Here is a 6,031-nt window from a genome sequence, read left to right on the forward strand (position 1 = left end):
CTTGGCCCCTCGCGAGGGTCTTGGGTCTGTGTTGATGAAGATGGGCCGTGCTGGGCCCCCCTTTGAGCCACGCCGCAGGCCGCAGGCAGGCAAGTCTGGGGACCCCCGTTCCCAGAACGCCGACAGTGGTGAAGTCTGTATTTACAAGAAAGTGAGTGGGTGCACTACAGCATTTCTGATAAGTATATGTGAATGACATATTGTTGATCGGAAATATTGTAGAATTTTCTGGAAAGCATAAAGGAGTGTTTGAAAAGATTTTTTGAAAGAAAGACCTCGATGAAGTTGCTTACACATTGAGCATCAAGATCTATAGAGATAGATCAATACGCTTGATAAGTTTTTTCAATGAGTACATACCTTGACAAGATTTTGAAGTAGTTCAAAATGGAACAGTCAAAGAAGGAGTTCTTGCCTGTGTTGCAAGGTGTGAAGATGAGTAAAGACTCAAAACCCGACTATAGCAAAAAATAGAAAGAGAATGAAAAGGCATTCCCTATGCCTCAGTCATAGGTTCTATAAAGTATGCTATGTTGTTTACCAGTCCTATTGTATACCTTAGCATCTTTCTGGCAAGGGAGTACAATAGTGATCTAGGAGTAGATCACTGGACAAGGTCAAAATTATCCTTAGAGGACTAAGGAAATAGTTCTCGGTTATGGAGGTGATAAAAGAGTTTGTCGTAAAGAGTTACGTCGATGCAAGCTTTTTACATCAATCTAGATGACTCTAAGTCTCGATCTGGATACATATTGAAAGTGGGAGCAATTAGCTAGAGTAGCTCCGTGCAGAGCATTGTAGACATAGAAATTTGCGAAATACATACGGATCTGAATGTTGCAGACCCGTAGGCTAAACTTCTCTCACAAGCAAAACGTGATCACTCTTTGGGTGTTAATCACATAGCGATGTGAACTACATTATTGACTCTAGTAAACCCTTTGGGTATTAGTCACATGGAGATGTGAACTGATCACATAAAGATGTGAACTAGATTGTTGACTCTAGTGCAAGTGGGAGACTGAAGGAAATATGCCCTAGAGGCAATAATAAAGTTATTATTTATTTCCTTATAACATGATAAATGTTTACTATTCATGCTAGAATTGTATTAACCGGAAACTTAGTACATGTGTGAATACATAGACAAACAGAGTGTCACTAGTATGCCTCTACTTGACTAACTCGTTGAATCAAAGATGGTTAAGTTTCCTAGCCATAGACATGAGTTGTCATTTGATTAACGGGATCACATCATTAGAGAATGATGTGATTGACTTGACCCATTCTGTTAGCTTACCACGATGATCATTTAGTTTGTTGCTACTGCTTTCTTCATGACTTATACATGTTCCTCTGACTATGAGATTATGCAACTCCCGAATATCGGAGGAACACTTTGTGTGCTACCAAACGTCACAACGTAACTGGGTGATTATAAAGGTGCTCTACAGGTGTCTCCGATGGTACTTGTTGAGTTGGCATAGATCGAGATTAGGATTTGTCACTCCGATTGTCGGAGAGGTATCTCTAGGCCCTCTCGGTAATGCACATTACTATAAGCCTTGCAAGCAATGTGACTAATGAGTTAGTTGCGGGATGATGCATTACGGAATGAGTAAAGAGACTTGCCGGTAACGAGATTGAACTAGGTATTGAGATACCGACGATCGAATCTCGGGCAAGTAACATACTGATGACAAAGGGAACAACGTATACCGTTATGCGGTTTGACCGATAAAGATCTTTGTAGAATATGTAGGAGCCAATATGACCATCCAGGTTCCGCTGTTGGTTATTGACCGGAGATGAGTCTCGGTCATGTCTACATAGTTCTCGAACCCGTAGGGTCCGCACGCTTAACGTTCGGTGACGATCGGTGTTATGAGTGTATGTGTTTTGATGTACCGAAGGTTGTTCGGAGTCCCGGATGAGATCAGGGACATGACGAGGAGTCTCGAAATGATCGAGACGTAAAGATCGATATATTGGAAGGCTATATTCGGACATCGGAAAGGTTTCGAGTGATCCGGGTATTTTTCGGAGTACCGGGGGAGTTACGGGAATACGAGAGTACATATGGGCCTTAGTGGGCTTTAAGGAAAAAAGAGGAGAAGCCACGAGGGCTGGCCGCGCGCCCCCCATGGGCCTAGTCCGAATTGGACTACGGGAGGGGCTGCGCCCCCTCTTTCCTTCTCCCCCTCTCCTTCCTTTCCCCTCCTAGTAGGACTAGGAAAGGAGGAATCCTACTCCTACTAGGAGGAGGATTCCTCCCCTCCTTTGGCGCGCATAGAGAGGACGGCCAGCCTCCCCTCCCCCAATTGATCAGTTGATCTTTTAGCCGTGTGCGGTGCCCCCCTCTACCATAATCCACCTTGGTCATATCATAGCGGTGCTTAGGCGAAGCCCTGCGTCGGTAGCATCATCATCACCGTCATCATGCCGTCGTGCTGACGGAACTCTCCCTCGAAGCTCTGCTGGATCGGAGTTCGTGGGACGTCACCGAGATGAACGTGTGCTGAACTCAGAGGTGCCGTGCGTTCGGTACTTGGATCGGTCGGATCGTGAAGACGTACGACTACATCAACCGCGTTCTCATAACGCTTCCGCTTACGGTCTACGAGGGTACATGGACGACACTCTCCCCTCTCGTTGCTATATATCACCATGATCTTGCGTGTGCGTAAGAACTTTTTTTGAAATTGCCGCGTTTCGCAACAGGTTTGCGGTGAACTACTTGCACATCATTGAAAGGGCGGCAAGGTTGATGTAGAAGCCCTCCGTAATTGATTCCCCCTCCGGTAGAGAATCGGAAAAGGCATCCAGATAGGATCGCGGAAGAACAGAATCTTGCGACAGTGGAAAAATTGTTTCAGATGACTCTCTGTTGGTTTTGGGATTTATGGAAATTTATAAGTTTGGAATTAGGTCAAATGGAGTTGTGTGGGGCCCACTATCTCAGGGTGGCGCCCCTGGGGGCGCGTCATGTGAACTTGTAGCTCTCTCGTAGATCTTCTGGCCTCCTCCCGAAGCTTCTAGGATCCCTTCTAGTTTAGAAAAAAAAATACGGTAAAGTTTCATCGTGTTTAGGCTTCGTTTGGTATTAATTTTTTGAAAAACAAAAAACATGTAAAAAAACTGGAACTGTCACTACGCACTGAGTTAATAGGCTAGTTTCAAAAATAATATAAAATTACATATGAAGCATCTAAAATTAATAATATAATAGCATTAGACAATTAAAAGTTATAGATACAGTAAAGACGTATCACCTCGATCGGGCATTCCGTTGGGCACAAGCGTTTACCAAACATATTTGGCGCATAGGTCGCTAGTTAGAGAACAACTAAGTGGAGGATTGTCTCAAGAAAAAAAAAACTAAATGCTGGTTTACCCCTTGCGGAGACCTATATGGTCACTTTTGGTGTTCCGAGAGTGTGCTAAATGGTGTGTCATGTCGCTGCCACATGTTGCGTGTTGGGTGTTTTTTAGAGATTTTTTTTCTTGTACGTGTTTTCAAGTTCACATGAGTTTCTTTTGAGTTTTTTTATGATTTTGGAGCAAAATCATGGATTCTTTTGCGTAAAAACAAACTTTGTTTTTAAAGAATCACATATTTGCTTGTCATGGAGGCATAGTTGTGCTTTTCGAAAAGAAAAGAGAACTATGTGTTTTCACGAGAAGCATGTATTTGCATCATATCGATTTGCTTCTGTGAGAAACATAGCTCAGAAAGACACAAATTGCTTTCACGCGAGCTGTGATTCTTGGAAAAAAGAACACGTGCTTTCACGAAAAACACAGATTTACTTCTCATAAAGGCACTGATTTGATTCTCATCGAGGCACTGATTTGCTTCTGTGATAAGCACGACCATACTTCTCATAAAAGAAAGGAAAAAATTGTGCTTCCATGAGAAGCACAAATTTGTTTCTCGTGCAGGCACAGATTTTAATCCGCGGAAAGCATATATGTGCTTCTCGAAAAGAGAAAAAAATATGTACTTCTATGAGAAGCACATATTTGTTTCTCGTGGAGGCACAGACTTACTTCCGTAAAAAACACAACATTAAAGGAAAACATATCTGCTTCCACAAAAGGCACAAACTTTTTTCTTCTCGATGCACATATATACTTCCGCTAGAAGCATAGGGAAGGGGGAAAAGTGGGGAAAAGCCATGCTTCTCACTCCATTTCTTTCTCTCAATTTTTTGCCAGGTTTTTTTAGGTTTTCGTGATTTTTACGGTTTAAAAAAATTATTTTCCTCTTTTTTCATGAAAAAATCATCAAGCCTATTAACATGAAATCCAGTTTCAAAGATCTCGATGTGAGAAATCCAACGATGAAAACGGATCAGGAATTGCACGCTCGGTTCAAATAAAATGTTTTGAATAAATGAATTTATAAAAAAAGGAAAAATTGCGCATTGGGACAAGTGGTGTACATGCAGTTCGCCACCTGTTAGCGCCTTAGAAAGTGGGAGTGACCTTTGCAAGGGGCAACACTTAACTAGTGATTTCACGCTGATTAGAGACCGGGCACGTACCAAACCCCCTCCCCGGGCCGCCACCACTACGTACACTTTGGTCCGGCTTATTAGCTCTTTTCCGATTTGGGAAATATTCTAGAACCTTTTCATACCAGTTTTTTTCTTTCTTTCATGTTCATTTTTCTTTTATTTTAATATTCAAATTTTTTATTTTCATTTTGCAATCCTGAACAATTTTAGAAATCAAGATTTTTTTTTACTTTGCAAACATTCTCTATGGAATGACAACATTTTTTAGTTTCAGAAATATTATTTAAAAATTCATCAATATTTTCAAAATCATGAACTTTAAGATTTCGTAACATTTTGTACCAATTTGCGAACATTTTTTGAAAATGAAGAACATTTTTATGAAACTTGTGAACATTTTGCAAATTGATGGAAAATTACTGAAACTAGGTAAAAACGTGGAAATTAACGAAAGTGTTTTTGTTTCGATGAAGATTTTTGGAAGGCATGAAATATTTTCAATTAATGAATATTTTTAAAACAAGCAGACATTTTTCAATCCAACTTCTTTTGTAATTCATGAGATTTTGTTTTGCTTTTATGAACATTTCTACAAAAGTCATGAACATTTTTATTCGCAAACATTTGTTCAAATTCACGAACATTTTGATAATAATAGTTATGAACATTTTTAGAGTTCACCAACATTGATTCAAATTCATGAACATTTTTTTAATACAAGAACATTTTTTCAAATTGATGAACATTTCTTTATTTTACGAACATTCTTTTCAATATCGTGAACATATTATGAATATGTGAACATTTTTTGGGGATCATAAGATATTTTTGAATGCAGGAACATTTTTATGATTTGTTGAGTGTTTTTTTAATAACATCACAACTTTTTAAATTTGGAACACTTCTGAAATCCCAAATTACTGAAACAAGTAAACACAAAAAAGTGAAAAGCAAAAAGGGCGTGTGTGTAAGGCGGTTGTGCGCTTCCTCGGTAGAACCGGAGAGCTATATCTCGCGCTGTGCAAGACAGAAGAAGCTCTCGCTGAAGCGTCGAGGAGGCCCATTAGCGCATGGGGAGAAAAATAGGAAGGGAAAAGGGAGCTCTCAGGGAATGGATCCTGGTGGGTTCGATGGTATGTGGTGATTCAAGCCATGACCCGATCTTGTGTTCGTGTTAAGATAGGAGGCTCGATCAACTTGAGGTAAATCATCCAAATTTTTTTGTTTTCTGTTCAGTTACCTATTCTTCTCCGTTTTTATCCTTTTCACTGTTATATGTGTGTTTTATGTTTTTGTGTTTTTTTCTTAATTTCTTCCATGTTTTTATCCATTTTCCTTTACTTTCTCTTTTGTTTTCATTTTTTGGTTTCTTTCTTGGTTTTCAATACTCTTTGTTTTTCCTTTGTTTCTTCATTTGTTTTTACAGTTCTTAAAAAATGCATTTGTTTTGTTGGTTTTTTCATGTTCTTTATTCTTTGGATTCTTTTTTTCTTTTTTCTTTTTTTGTTTCT

The sequence above is a fragment of the Triticum urartu genome, chromosome 7A, assembly GCF_056163025.1.
Source record: "Triticum urartu cultivar PI428250 chromosome 7A, HENAU_Tu73, whole genome shotgun sequence".
In the NCBI taxonomy this organism is placed as follows: domain Eukaryota; kingdom Viridiplantae; phylum Streptophyta; class Magnoliopsida; order Poales; family Poaceae; genus Triticum; species Triticum urartu.